This window comes from Bombyx mori, chromosome 7 (genome assembly GCF_030269925.1).
Source record: "Bombyx mori chromosome 7, ASM3026992v2".
Classification (NCBI taxonomy): domain Eukaryota; kingdom Metazoa; phylum Arthropoda; class Insecta; order Lepidoptera; family Bombycidae; genus Bombyx; species Bombyx mori.
In genome coordinates, this window is record NC_085113.1 from 2,618,960 (window position 1) to 2,635,249 (window position 16,290).

A 16,290-nucleotide genomic window follows, 5' to 3' on the forward strand; every position below is an offset into this window, starting at 1 on the left:
CGTCACTTGTTAAAAATATTCTGGGCGATAGGTTTTTAAAGAGGCTACCGTATTTATAGAACGTGATTGTTTGTTGGCGATAAATTAGATATTAGTGTTCACTGAGCATGCTTTAACCATCATTATTGTTGTCGTAAGAAAGAATTCGCAATACAACTCTTGATAGAATAATAATATTGTTGTTGCTTATTAAAAAATCGGTTTTTGTTAAAGCATGAAGGTGTTAAATTATTATTATCAGAATATTTGCTTTCAATGTATAATAACTTAACACTTCGGGAATAATCACATTGATACATGATTAAAACAAACCTATATTGTAGCCTATTTATATAATAAGATTGAAACAATTATAACAGCATATTTAATAAATAAAAATGTTTTTTTTTTGTTTTTGCTTAGATGGGTGGATGAGCTCACAGACCACCTAATGTTAAGTGGTTACTGGAGCCCATAGACATCTACAACGTAAGTGCGCCACCCACCTTGAGATGTAAGTTCTAAGGTCTCAGCTTTCTATCTGCATTAACACATTACATTTCACGGGTGGTAGGACCTCTTGTGAGTCCGCACGGGTAGGTACCACCACCCTGCCTATTTCTACCGTGAAGCAGCAATGCGTTTCTGTTGGAAGGGTGGGGTAGCCGTTGTAACTATAATGAGACCCTAGAACTTATATCTCAAGGTGGGTGGCGCATTTACGTTGTAGATGGGCTCCGGTGACCACTTAACACCAGGTGGGCTGTGAGCTCGTCCAACCATCTCAGCAATTTTTTTTTTATCAGAGTTTAAATTTTAAAACGCCACACCTCACTTATCGTGGATATAACTCGTGTCCGAACAGACCGTGAAAACGCACCGTTATCCTGAAATCTAGATTTTAGGATTTGTTTAATTTACGAATGTTTATCGAGTCCACATCGAGAATTAGGTTTATAGTGTTTTGAATTCCAGTTCATATGATGAGCGCGAAATGTATACAGTGTATTCATTTTAAATGTTGATAAATTTATTGCTTGAACAATATCGCTCAAAATAGTCAACATGGTCATGATCCGGCCACATTGCATAGTACCCGTCGTTCTAGAGGTAGCAGGATTGAGACTAGGTGCTTTTTATCCCTATCTATGCTGATGGCCTAGAGAGGCTATTTCAGCTTCTCTTTGACGTGTAGGTGAGCTCACGGGGCTCAAACCGGGTGTGCTGGTAGCACTGCAAGAGCAGTTTTCGCGAAATCTACCACCGGATCGGAAACGCGACCCACTGAGAAGATCCTGCGAGAAACTCAGTGGACTGTGTCTGTGGGTTAATTTACTCATCAAGCCCTTCGTCGCAAGGGTAGGGTTCGGCGAGGATGGTCACTGGAGACTAGGCACAGGATTTGTTCTTAACTAGAAAATCTACGTTGGGATACCTAATTAAATATAGATTATAAGTTAAAATTTCCAGTTTTGTTCATCAAATGAATTTTCGGATTACGGGGAAATTTATTTCTCGTCTATAAAATGATTTTTATAGACTTAACGAAGCAGGTTAACTCCGATCATGCCAGGCATGCAGTGTGTGGCCTGACACTTTCAACTTTGATTGAAGTTATAGGTATTGATCTTCGCACACTATACTGTGAGAAAACTTTAATCGAAGTGTGTCTGCCCTGCATCTTTCTAAAAAGCATAGTTCCAACGTTTTTGTCACATAAGATCTCAAGGGATCGAACTATCGGGTAATATTTTTTCAGCCCTTAAATAGAATCTGTAATACAATCACCTTTTTTGGTTTTTCTGTTTTTTAGTATATATTTTGTTCCTTTGAAAATCCAAAAAACAATATAATATATTGCATATTTTATTTTATATTTAAATGTGGATTGATATCAAAATGAAGTCGATTTCCGTAAACAATTTTGCGTTTCTTTTTCGGAACAAAAATACAATTGTTTTACTGCAATTGAAACGCAGATCTATTTCTCAAGAATGAAGGGGGCATTTAAATTTTGTTTTCTAAACTCTCAATTCACCACCAGACAGAAGAATCGTGGGTTTAGCTGACCATGTACTTCAAAAAATCATGTGCTGCATATAAAAAAAATCAAAGTGAAAGTTGTAAATGTTACAAAAAAAAATCAAAAGAGTTTGGTCAACGCAACTCCATTTTTTCTTTTTTACGTATCTACACTTTTGTTGTAGGCTCTATTATGCTTTGCTCTAGAAAAAAAAAACCTGTGAAATTAGCCTCACTGCAATCTAGTGAGCAAACACCACCAAGATGTTCCTTATAGAACACAACAATAACATCACAAAAAAAAAGACGATGAAATTGTTAACTCTGCACACGTGCACGAACACAAAGGTTTCCTACAAAAAATTGGCAGTAGGTCAAAAGTAGGGTAAACTGAAACAAAGATTATAATACCTTCATTTTGATCGTTTTTCCTACTACACAAAGCATAAAATCGTGCGTTTTATAGAACGTTTAATTTTGGTTCGGTTTTCTACCTGTTGCGAGGGGCGGTGATAGAAAATTAGTCACGATATTAGGATACACTTGGTCATACCGTGATATACAATGTTTTTCGTTTTAAACAATTTTGGCCTTACGAAAGTCTGTAATTTAAGTTAAAACAAAAATTTGCTTTCGTAAAACCAAATTATATCACATATGCTATTGTAAATGGTCTAACAATTTTGAGTGGTCTTTGTCATTTATTACTTTTCAATGGAAGACAGCCGCAGCAGAGCATAGGAATTCGTCATCATTGGCTAAAACGAGTGGCTCTGCGCTACTTCTATTGAATGGAATTTTTTAACGTAGGTCGTTGATAAGAATTAACTAGACAGTTATTTATTTCATCCTACGCATTGTGCGAGCATAGCCGTTCTCATTTATAGACTTTGCTTAAGAATTATGTAAAGCATGCTTTTTTAATAAACGCTGTTATTTATCGGGTCTTTACTAAGATTTCTAGTTTTAATTAGTCCTCTTTCATGACAAACCCTCTTGTTGTACCACCGGAAATTACATACCCGATCTTGTGGACGAATAAACAGTCGACGTCGCCCTAAACATGTCATTACGGATCTTCCCGATCTATTAACGGTGCTTTTAGGTACCTACCTCAAACAAAGATCACTGTCCTCGCCGAACCTGTCACTTGCGGCGAAGGACTCGACGAGTAAATTAACCCATAGACACAGCCCACTGAGCTTCTCGCCGGATCTTCTCAGTGGGTCGCGTTTCCGATCCGGTGGTAGATTCTGCGAGGCATTGCTCTTGATAGGGCCAGTGTTAGCAACACTCCGGTTTGAGGCTCATGAGGCTCACCTACAAGTGTCAAGGCGAAGCTGAAATAGCCTCTCAGGGCTATCAATATAGGTAGGAAAAAAAAACATCATCATAGTTTCTCAGTAAACTTGATACCTTATGTTGAATTTTTTCCATTTTCAATAATAGCTGGTAGCCTTGAGGGGCCTATCCCAGCTAGATAAGGTTTGGTAGGTGAACTCACGAGGGTCAACCTGCTAACTCCAGCACCAGTAATAGCAGTGCTTCGCTGAAACTACCACCGGGTTGAAATTGGGACCCACTGAGAAGATCTGGCGTGTAACTCAGCGGGTTGTATCTATAGGTTAAGCTGTACATCGAATTCTTCGTCATATTCCCTGGGTTCGAAGAGAATTGTGCCTGGAGCTTGGAGTGCCAAAAAGCATCGAGAGTGAATCGGGAGGATCCGACATGACATCTGGTATGTTGCAAAAACACATCTAAATATTTATGTGTTCACTCCCAAATTAAGAACTTTTGCAATCCTAAAAGCAATATTGTTTCACCGACTAGTGTTTGTAATAACCGAAAAACGCGATTGTGTTCGTCATATGAAATCAATTTATGTTATAGCTCTGGGTTTAATGTGTAGCATTCTGTTTTCAAGACACTTACCAAATGTGTACGTACATTAAAGGGCTCTTCTTTGTTAGTTAAATATGTAGAAGGCTCGACGAGTAAATTAACCCACAGACACAGCCCACTGAATTTCGGGCCGGATCTTCTTTGAGGGTCGCAATTCCGATCCGGCGGTAGATTCTGTGAAGCACTGCTTTTGCTAGGGCCAGATTTAACAAATTCTCTTGGGTTGATACTGTGAACTCACCTACCCATCCGCGCGAAGCTGGAATAGTCCTTTAGCTTACCAGCGAGTAGGCAGGGACAAAAAATGTGAACAGGAAATTACTTGATACTCTGAAACTCCTTCTAGAAGTTACCGGAAAAAAGGTTGATTACTTGTGTTAAGATACGTTGTAAGGCCTTTTTGCCACCAAGCAGTAATGCATTCCAGATTTGAGGGTAGGACTGTCCCCTTACAATGGAATTGAGACCACGACCTTATGTCTCAAAGCGAATTACGCTATTCACGTCTAGATCTAGATACTTAAAACCTTTGACGTTCGACCTTTTTACACTAATATTTTCATATGAAAGTGTGCTTGTTACCTGTGTGTGCCGCATTCCGATAGAGGCACCCGTCACGTGCGGACGTGCTCATCGTCCACTCGATCGCCCGGTCTTTGTTCGCCCGGCTTTTGTTAGCCCGGCCATTGTTCGCGCGGCCTGTGTTCGTGGTACATCTGCCGACTAAGTGCTCTTTCTGGAAGTTTTTATTTGTTTTGTTTCCTTTTGTTGTTTCTGTGTTCGTGGTACATCTGCCGACAAAGTGGTTTCCTGCAAGTATTTATTTGTTTTTGTTTCTTTTCGTAATTTCTGTTTTGTTGTGCTTTTTCTTTGTCCTGTAGTAATCGCGCCGCATTGCCACCTGTGTTCAATAGAACCGCTCAGGTCCGAGAAGTTGGGGCCTCGCCGCAAGGCGAGTGTTTTCAAGACCCGGGGCCGCCCCACCTGGGTACTCAGCGATCATGGACGCTGTATTCGCGGAATTCCTCCGACTTCGCCACCCACAGCTCGCCTCGGAGTTTTTGGCCTTCAAGGCCAATCACACTGCGAGCCCTCTCGAGGACTCCGCCGCGCTCGCTGCTCCTGCGTCGCCTGTACCTGCGTGCAGAGCTTCTGCATTGAGCACCGCAGCCTCTGTCGTGCCTGCCGCTCCCGTGTCGCCTATACTGGCGAGAAAAGCTGCTGCGTCGTCCGCCGTGACCATCGTTTCAGCTGAGCGATCATCCGCGGCCTCCGTCGCGCCCTCTAAAACACCTACACTTGCTCGTAGGTCGCCTGCACCCGCCTCCTCGTGCTCCGACTCTGACTCGGACATGGAGGTCGACCTCGCCCCCGCCTCATCGACGGATGGATTCACCCTGGTACAGAAGGGTAAGAAGCGTGCCGCGGAGTCTCGAGCTCCCGCGGCCGCTAAAATTAGCAAAGCCGTGAACGCGTCGCGCCCCCGCCCTCAGACTCCCGTTGCGCCCCCAGCCCGTGCCACTCCGTCGCCGCGTCCGGTGGCACAAAATAAAACCCAGACCCCTCCCCCGGTTATCCTTCAGGAGAAGGCAGCTTGGGATCGAGTTTGCCTGGCCCTTAAGGCCAAAAATATAAATTTCACGAATGCCCGTAACCTCGCGAACGGCATTCAAATTAAGGTTCAAACACCCGACGACCATAGGGCCCTCTCTTCTTACCTCCGTAAGGAGCGTATAAGTTTCCATACGTATACGCTCCAGGAGGAGCGCGAACTCCGCGTTGTAATACGCGGAATCCCTAAAGAGTTAGATGTAGAGCTCGTAAAAGCCGACCTGTTAGAACAAGGCCTACCAGTGAATTCTGTGCACCGTATGCACACTGGTCGCGGTAGGGAGCCATATAATATGGTTCTAGTCGCTCTCCAGCCTACCCCCGAGGGTAAGAAAATCTTTAACACACAGACCGTCTGTAGGCTCTCTGGTATCGCTGTCGAAGCCCCCCATAAAAAAGGCACTCCTAGCCAGTGCCATAACTGTCAATTGTACGGGCACTCTTCCCGTAACTGTCACGCGCGCCCCCGATGTGTTAAGTGTTTGGGCGATCACGCCACGGCCCTCTGCGCTCGCGACCAAAAAACCGCGACGGAACCGCCTAGCTGCGTCCTGTGTCGAACACAGGGTCACCCCGCGAATTACCGTGGTTGCCCCCGAGCCCCTAAAATAAATCGCCGCGTCGCCCGCCAAAACCGCCTCCGAGCTTCCGGCCCAGACATCAAAGCCTCGGCACCCTCTGCGTCGCAGGCTAAGCCAGCGTTCGTTCCGGCGGCGGTGCCCAGTGTCTCGGCCTGGACAAAACCGCTGCCGTACACGAACACGGCTACAACTCCCTCCTCCGCGATTCGTCCCGCCCCCGCGACTCGTCCCTCTCCCGCGACTTGCCCTCCGACCGCGTCCGACAATCTCGCTTTAGCGATCGACTTCTTTCAGTCGATCAACTTTGAGCGCGTTAACGCTTTGGGCGACGCCATTCGCGCTGCCTCCACTGCACAACACTTTATCGCCGTTGTGCAGGAATACGCCGACGTATACGCGTCATTAAATACGTACGTCCTCCCCTCACTCCGCCGGTAATCAATGGCGTATATAAGTAGAATAAAGCCCCTATCCGTAACGATAGGATTTTTTAACGCTTACGGTCTCGCAAATCAACGTGATCAGGTTTCTGACTTTTTGCGTGACCACCAAATTGATATCTTTTTAGTGCAGGAGACCCTACTTAAGCCCGCGCGCCGTGACCCTAAAATCGCGAACTATAACATGGTCAGGAACGACAGGCTCTCTGCCCGTGGTGGTGGTACCGTCATTTACTATAGAAGAGCCCTGCATTGCGTCCCGCTCGATCCTCCCGCGCTCGCTAATATCGAAGCATCAGTGTGCCGAATCTCACTGACGGGACACGCGCCGATCGTTATCGCGTCCGTTTATCTTCCACCGGATAAGATCGTTCTAAGCAGTGATATCGAGGCGCTGCTCGGTATGGGGAGCTCTGTCATTCTGGCGGGCGACCTAAATTGTAAACACATTAGGTGGAACTCACACACCACAACCCCGAATGGCAGGCGGCTTGACGCGTTAGTCGATGATCTCGCCTTCGATATCGTCGCTCCGCTAACCCCGACTCACTACCCGCTAAATATCGCGCATCGCCCGGATATACTCGACATAGCGTTATTAAAAAACGTAACTCTGCGCTTACACTCGATCGAAGTAGTTTCAGAGTTAGATTCAGACCACCGTCCCGTCGTTATGAAGCTCGGTCGCGCTCCCGATTCCGTTCCCGTCACGAGGACTGTGGTGGATTGGCACACGCTGGGCATCAGCCTGGCTGAATCTGATCCACCATCGCTCCCGTTTAACCCGGACTCTATCCCGTCTCCTCAGGATACCGCTGAAGCCATAGACATCTTAACGTCACACATCACCTCGACATTCCGATAGAGGCACCCGTCACGTGCGGACGTGCTCATCGTCCACTCGATCGCCCGGTCTTTGTTCGCCCGGCTTTTGTTAGCCCGGCCATTGTTCGCGCGGCCTGTGTTTGTGGTACATCTGCCGACTAAGTGCTCTTTCTGGAAGTTTTTATTTGTTTTGTTTCCTTTTGTTGTTTCTGTGTTCGTGGTACATCTGCCGACAAAGTGGTTTCCTGCAAGTATTTATTTGTTTTGTTTCTTTTCGTAATTTCTGTTTTGTTGTGCTTTTTCTTTGTCCTGTAGTAATCGCGCCGCATTGCCACCTGTGTTCAATAGAACCGCTCAGGTCCGAGAAGTTGGGGCCTCGCCGCAAGGCGAGTGTTTTCAAGACCCGGGGCCGCCCCACCTGGGTACTCAGCGATCATGGACGCTGTATTCGCGGAATTCCTCCGACTTCGCCACCCACAGCTCGCCTCGGAGTTTTTGGCCTTCAAGGCCAATCACACTGCGAGCCCTCTCGAGGACTCCGCCGCGCTCGCTGCTCCTGCGTCGCCTGTACCTGCGTGCAGAGCTTCTGCATTGAGCACCGCAGCCTCTGTCGTGCCTGCCGCTCCCGTGTCGCCTATACTGGCGAGAAAAGCTGCTGCGTCGTCCGCCGTGACCATCGTTTCAGCTGAGCGATCATCCGCGGCCTCCGTCGCGCCCTCTAAAACACCTACACTTGCTCGTAGGTCGCCTGCACCCGCCTCCTCGTGCTCCGACTCTGACTCGGACATGGAGGTCGACCTCGCCCCCGCCTCATCGACGGATGGATTCACCCTGGTACAGAAGGGTAAGAAGCGTGCCGCGGAGTCTCGAGCTCCCGCGGCCGCTAAAATTAGCAAAGCCGTGAACGCGTCGCGCCCCCGCCCTCAGACTCCCGTTGCGCCCCCAGCCCGTGCCACTCCGTCGCCGCGTCCGGTGGCACAAAATAAAACCCAGACCCCTCCCCCGGTTATCCTTCAGGAGAAGGCAGCTTGGGATCGAGTTTGCCTGGCCCTTAAGGCCAAAAATATAAATTTCACGAATGCCCGTAACCTCGCGAACGGCATTCAAATTAAGGTTCAAACACCCGACGACCATAGGGCCCTCTCTTCTTACCTCCGTAAGGAGCGTATAAGTTTCCATACGTATACGCTCCAGGAGGAGCGCGAACTCCGCGTTGTAATACGCGGAATCCCTAAAGAGTTAGATGTAGAGCTCGTAAAAGCCGACCTGTTAGAACAAGGCCTACCAGTGAATTCTGTGCACCGTATGCACACCGGTCGCGGTAGGGAGCCATATAATATGGTTCTAGTCGCTCTCCAGCCTACCCCCGAGGGTAAGAAAATCTTTAACACACAGACCGTCTGTAGGCTCTCTGGTATCGCTGTCGAAGCCCCCCATAAAAAAGGCACTCCTAGCCAGTGCCATAACTGTCAATTGTACGGGCACTCTTCCCGTAACTGTCACGCGCGCCCCCGATGTGTTAAGTGTTTGGGCGATCACGCCACGGCCCTCTGCGCTCGCGACCAAAAAACCGCGACGGAACCGCCTAGCTGCGTCCTGTGTCGAACACAGGGTCACCCCGCGAATTACCGTGGTTGCCCCCGAGCCCCTAAAATAAATCGCCGCGTCGCCCGCCAAAACCGCCTCCGAGCTTCCGGCCCAGACATCAAAGCCTCGGCACCCTCTGCGTCGCAGGCTAAGCCAGCGTTCGTTCCGGCGGCGGTGCCCAGTGTCTCGGCCTGGGCAAAACCGCTGCCGTACACGAACACGGCTACAACTCCCTCCTCCGCGATTCGTCCCGCCCCCGCGACTCGTCCCTCTCCCGCGACTTGCCCTCCGACCGTGTCCGACAATCTCGCTTTAGCGATCGACTTCTTTCAGTCGATCAACTTTGAGCGCGTTAACGCTTTGGGCGACGCCATTCGCGCTGCCTCCACTGCACAACACTTTATCGCCGTTGTGCAGGAATACGCCGACGTATACGCGTCATTAAATACGTACGTCCTCCCCTCACTCCGCCGGTAATCAATGGCGTATATAAGTAGAATAAAGCCCCTATCCGTAACGATAGGATTTTTTAACGCTTACGGTCTCGCAAATCAACGTGATCAGGTTTCTGACTTTTTGCGTGACCACCAAATTGATATCTTTTTAGTGCAGGAGACCCTACTTAAGCCCGCGCGCCGTGACCCTAAAATCGCGAACTATAACATGGTCAGGAACGACAGGCTCTCTGCCCGTGGTGGTGGTACCGTCATTTACTATAGAAGAGCCCTGCATTGCGTCCCGCTCGATCCTCCCGCGCTCGCTAATATCGAAGCATCAGTGTGCCGAATCTCACTGACGGGACACGCGCCGATCGTTATCGCGTCCGTTTATCTTCCACCGGATAAGATCGTTCTAAGCAGTGATATCGAGGCGCTGCTCGGTATGGGGAGCTCTGTCATTCTGGTGGGCGACCTAAATTGTAAACACATCAGGTGGAACTCACACACCACAACCCCGAATGGCAGGCGGCTTGACGCGTTAGTCGATGATCTCGCCTTCGATATCGTCGCTCCGCTAACCCCGACTCACTACCCGCTAAATATCGCGCATCGCCCGGATATACTCGACATAGCGTTATTAAAAAACGTAACTCTGCGCTTACACTCGATCGAAGTAGTTTCAGAGTTAGATTCAGACCACCGTCCCGTCGTTATGAAGCTCGGTCGCGCTCCCGATTCCGTTCCCGTCACGAGGACTGTGGTGGATTGGCACACGCTGGGCATCAGCCTGGCTGAATCTGATCCACCATCGCTTCCGTTTAGTCCGGACTCTATCCCGTCTCCTCAGGATACTGCTGAAGCCATAGACATCGTAACGTCACACATCACCTCGACATTAGATAGGTCATCGAAGCAAGTTGTAGCGGAGGACTTCCTTCACCGCTTCAAATTGCCCGACGATATTAGGGAACTCCTTAGAGCTAAGAACGCCTCGATCCGTGCGTACGATAGGTATCCTACCGCGGAAAATCGTATTCGAATGCGTGCCCTACAACGCGACGTAAAGTCTCGCATCACCGAAGTCCGAGATGCCAGATGGTCTGATTTCTTAGAAGGACTCGCGCCCTCTCAAAGGTCTTACTACCGCTTAGCTCGTACTCTCAAATCGGATACGGTAGTAACTATGCCCCCCCTCGTAGGCCCCTCAGGCCGACTCGCGGCGTTCGATGATGACGAAAAAGCAGAGCTGCTGGCCGATACATTGCAAACCCAGTGCACGCCCAGCACTCAATCCGTGGACCCTGTTCATGTAGAATTAGTAGACAGTGAGGTAGAACGCAGAGCCTCCTTGCCACCCTCTGATGCGTTACCACCCGTCACCCCGATGGAAGTTAAAGACTTGATCAAAGACCTACGTCCTCGCAAGGCTCCCGGTTCCGACGGTATATCCAACCGCGTTATTAAACTTCTACCCGTCCAACTCATCGTGATGTTGGCATCTATTTTCAATGCCGCTATGGCGAACTGTATCTTTCCCGCGGTGTGGAAAGAAGCGGACGTTATCGGCATACATAAACCCGGTAAACCAAAAAATCATCCGACGAGCTACCGCCCGATTAGCCTCCTCATGTCTCTAGGCAAACTGTATGAGCGTCTGCTCTACAAACGCCTCAGAGACTTCGTCTCATCCAAGGGCATTCTTATCGATGAACAATTCGGATTCCGTACAAATCACTCATGCGTTCAACAGGTGCACCGCCTCACGGAGCACATTCTTGTGGGGCTTAATCGACCAAAACCGTTATACACGGGAGCTCTCTTCTTCGACGTCGCAAAAGCGTTCGACAAAGTCTGGCACAATGGTTTGATTTTCAAACTATTCAACATGGGCGTGCCGGATAGTCTCGTGCTCATCATACGGGACTTCTTGTCGAACCGCTCTTTTCGATATCGAGTCGAGGGAACCCGCTCCTCCCCACGACCTCTCACAGCTGGAGTCCCGCAAGGCTCTGTCCTCTCACCCCTCCTATTTAGCTTATTCGTCAACGATATTCCCCGGTCGCCGCCGACCCATTTAGCTTTATTCGCCGACGACACGACTGTTTACTATTCTAGTAGAAATAAGTCCCTAATCGCGAAGAAGCTTCAGAGCGCAGCCCTAGCCCTAGGACAGTGGTTCCGAAAATGGCGCATAGACATCAACCCAGCGAAAAGTACTGCGGTGCTATTTCAGAGGGGAAGCTCCACACGGATTTCCTCCCGGATTAGGAGGAGGAATCTCACACCCCCGATTACTCTCTTTAGACAACCCATACCCTGGGCCAGGAAGGTCAAGTACCTGGGCGTTACCCTGGATGCATCGATGACATTCCGCCCGCATATAAAATCAGTCCGTGACCGTGCCGCGTTTATTCTCGGTAGACTCTACCCCATGATCTGTAAGCGGAGTAAAATGTCCCTTCGGAACAAGGTGACACTTTACAAAACTTGCATAAGGCCCGTCATGACTTACGCGAGTGTGGTGTTCGCTCACGCGGCCCGCACACACATAGACACCCTCCAATCCCTACAATCCCGCTTTTGCAGGTTAGCTGTCGGGGCTCCGTGGTTCGTGAGGAACGTTGACCTACACGACGACCTGGGCCTCGAATCAATTCGGAAATACATGAAGTCAGCGTCGGAACGATACTTCGATAAAGCTATGCGTCATGATAATCGCCTTATCGTTGCCGCCGCTGACTACTCCCCGAATCCTGATCATGCAGGAGCCAGTCACCGTCGACGCCCTAGACACGTCCTTACGGATCCATCAGATCCAATAACCTTTGCATTAGATGCCTTCAGCTCTAATACTAGGGGCAGGCTTAGGGACCCCGGTAACCGTACTCGTCGAACTCGACAAAGAGGTCGACGTGCAACCTAACCCATGCATCAGCCCGCTGAGTTTCTCGCCGGATCTTCTCAGCGGGTCGCGATTCCGATCCGGTAGTAGATTCATTCGCGAAACAATTGCTCTTGAGTTGTTAGGTCTCCTTCGGAGGCGCTCGGGCAGTTGTTAGCAAATTCCACCCCTCTTGGCTGAGCCTTTGCTCGCCCACCTGTCCTGGTGAAACTGGAAAGGCCTTCGGGCCACCAGTAAACTTTCAATCATATAAAAAAAAAAAAAAAAAAACATCACCTCGACATTAGATAGGTCATCGAAACAAGTTGTAGCGGAGGACTTCCTTCACCGCTTCAAATTGTCCGACGATATTAGGGAACTCCTTAGAGCTAAGAACGCCTCGATACGCGCCTACGACAGGTATCCTACCGCGGAAAATCGTATTCGAATGCGTGCCCTACAACGCGACGTAAAGTCTCGCATCGCCGAAGTCCGAGATGCCAGATGGTCTGATTTCTTAGAAGGACTCGCGCCCTCCCAAAGGTCTTACTACCGCTTAGCTCGTACTCTCAAATCGGATACGGTAGTCACTATGCCCCCCCTCGTAGGCCCCTCAGGCCGACTCGCGGCGTTCGATGATGACGAAAAAGCAGAGCTGCTGGCCGATACATTGCAAACCCAGTGCACGCCCAGCACTCAATCCGTGGACCCTGTTCATGTAGAATTAGTAGACAGTGAGGTAGAACGCAGAGCCTCCTTGCCACCCTCTGATGCGTTACCACCCGTCACCCCGATGGAAGTTAAAGACTTGATCAAAGACCTACGTCCTCGCAAGGCTCCCGGTTCCGACGGTATATCCAACCGCGTTATTAAACTTCTACCCGTCCAACTCATCGTGATGTTGGCATCTATTTTCAATGCCGCTATGGCGAACTGTATCTTTCCCGCGGTGTGGAAAGAAGCGGACGTTATCGGCATACATAAACCCGGTAAACCAAAAAATCATCCGACGAGCTACCGCCCGATTAGCCTCCTCATGTCTCTAGGCAAACTGTATGAGCGTCTGCTCTACAAACGCCTCAGAGACTTCGTCTCATCCAAGGGCATTCTTATCGATGAACAATTCGGATTCCGTACAAATCACTCATGCGTTCAACAGGTGCACCGCCTCACGGAGCACATTCTTGTGGGGCTTAATCGACCAAAACCGTTATACACGGGAGCTCTCTTCTTCGACGTCGCAAAAGCGTTCGACAAAGTCTGGCACAATGGTTTGATTTTCAAACTATTCAACATGGGCGTGCCGGATAGTCTCGTGCTCATCATACGGGACTTCTTGTCGAACCGCTCTTTTCGATATCGAGTCGAGGGAACCCGCTCCTCCCCACGACCTCTCACAGCTGGAGTCCCGCAAGGCTCTGTCCTCTCACCCCTCCTATTTAGCTTATTCGTCAACGATATTCCCCGGTCGCCGCCGACCCATTTAGCTTTATTCGCCGACGACACGACTGTTTACTATTCTAGTAGAAATAAGTCCCTAATCGCGAAGAAGCTTCAGACCGCAGCCCTAGCCCTAGGACAGTGGTTCCGAAAATGGCGCATAGACATCAACCCAGCGAAAAATACTGCGGTGCTATTTCAGAGGGGAAGCTCCACACGGATTTCCTCCCGGATTAGGAGGAGGAATCTCACACCCCCGATTACTCTCTTTAGACAACCCATACCCTGGGCCAGGAAGGTCAAGTACCTGGGCGTTACCCTGGATGCATCGATGACATTCCGCCCGCATATAAAATCAGTCCGTGACCGTGCCGCGTTTATTCTCGGTAGGCTCTACCCCATGATCTGTAAGCGGAGTAAAATGTCCCTTCGGAACAAGGTGACACTTTACAAAACTTGCATAAGGCCCGTCATGACTTACGCGAGTGTGGTGTTCGCTCACGCGGCCCGCACACACATAGACACCCTCCAATCCCTACAATCCCGCTTTTGCAGGTTAGCTGTCGGGGCTCCGTGGTTCGTGAGGAACGTTGACCTACACGACGACCTGGGCCTCGAATCAATTCGGAAATACATGAAGTCAGCGTCGGAACGATACTTCGATAAGGCTATGCGTCATGATAATCGCCTTATCGTTGCCGCCGCTGACTACTCCCCGAATCCTGATCATGCAGGAGCCAGTCACCGTCGACGCCCTAGACACGTCCTTACGGATCCATCAGATCCAATAACCTTTGCATTAGATGCCTTCAGCTCTAATACTAGGGGCAGGCTTAGGGACCCCGGTAACCGTACTCGTCGAACTCGACAAAGAGGTCGACGTGCAACCTAACCCATGCATCAGCCCGCTGAGTTTCTCGCCGGATCTTCTCAGCGGGTCGCGATTCCGATCCGGTAGTAGATTCATTCGCGAAACAATTGCTCTTGAGTTGTTAGGTCTCCTTCGGAGGCGCTCGGGCAGTTGTTAGCAAATTCCACCCCTCTTGGCTGAGCCTTTGCTCGCCCACCTGTCCTGGTGAAACTGGAAAGGCCTTCGGGCCACCAGTAAACTTTCAATCACAAAAAAAAAAAAAAACCTGTGTGTGCCTTTCCTTCCCGGAGCGACGAGTTGACCTTACTTATCGGCAGGAAGCTAAAGATACTTTTTAGTCAGAAAAAAATACATATCTGTTTATTTCAATGACACACACCGGCACAGGGTAAATGGTCTCGCAGTCTATTCAGAGACTAGATGGAAGTCACAATTGCAACGTCTAAATACTGCTAGTGTTCAAATGGAAGCCCATCCTGTACGATCTGTTCTAATGGACAGATCGCGTGTTCCACAACTGATGGGGAGAAGGCCGTGCCAAAATAACCGATTGCTCTACAACCTGATTTATCATTACGCCTTTAGCTATTTTCTAACTGAACACCAGAATTTGTAACGCTATTTTGGCGTTATGATCATGTAGCTAATTAATATAAGGAGTGCTAGAAACACTGGCCTCTCATGAGAATAGAATGTCCAAATATTAATTAAAAAGATACGAGATGTTGTTTGTTAGATTGATGGATGAGCTCACAGCCCACCTGGTGTTAAGTGGTTACTGGAGCCCATAGACATCTACAACGTAAATGCGCCACCCACCTCGAGATACAAGTTCTAAGGTCTCAAGTATAGTTACAACGGCTACCCCACCCTTCGAATCGAAACGCATTGCTGCTTCACGGTGGAAATAGGCGGGGTGGTGGTACCTACCCGTGTGGACTCCCAAGAGGTCCCACCACCAGTAATTGTAAATAATTGGCGTATATTTGTGCCTAATTGCTCACAAAACTCCTCTTGATACGTGGTTGAAAGAGTTAATTAGACATGGCGGTGTTAAGGCAAAACAGGCATAATAATTGACATTTGAAGTAAGAGTTGATATGTATAATGGTTTCGCCCTCCAAAGAGGATGTCTCTTACGCGGCAGATAGAGGCAATGTTTTAGTACTAGCTTATCTATACTAACATTATAAAGAGGAAAGATTTGAAGGAAAGAAGAAGTGAAAAAGGAGTATATTATATATAAGGAGTGCTAGAAACACTGGCCTCTTATGAGAATAGAATGTACAAATATTAATTAAAAAGATACAAGATAGATGTTTGTCATTATCGTTTCCACGAGCTACTGCTTTAATTAATTATGGTTAAGTTGTTAGTAGAGCCTGTAGGTATTATAACATGAATGTCTCAAGGTGGGTGACGATCTTGAAGTTTAAATATCAATTATATTGCGTAGCGGTTAGCGATAGCAGAAATACACGAGGTGATTGTAAAAACCTGTGCGGGCTTACAATAAACAGATAAAAAGCATGTACTCATGGTATAATTAATATATTAATATACAAAATTGAAATCTTTTTTTTTTATTCAATACATGATGCTCCACAGATCACAGACACACTAAGTTTATTGGTGCTGCTGTAAGTTTCTTCGTGTGCGGGAGAAATATGAGCTCGTGTTCCGTTCATCCAATTTTCGGTTTTGTGTG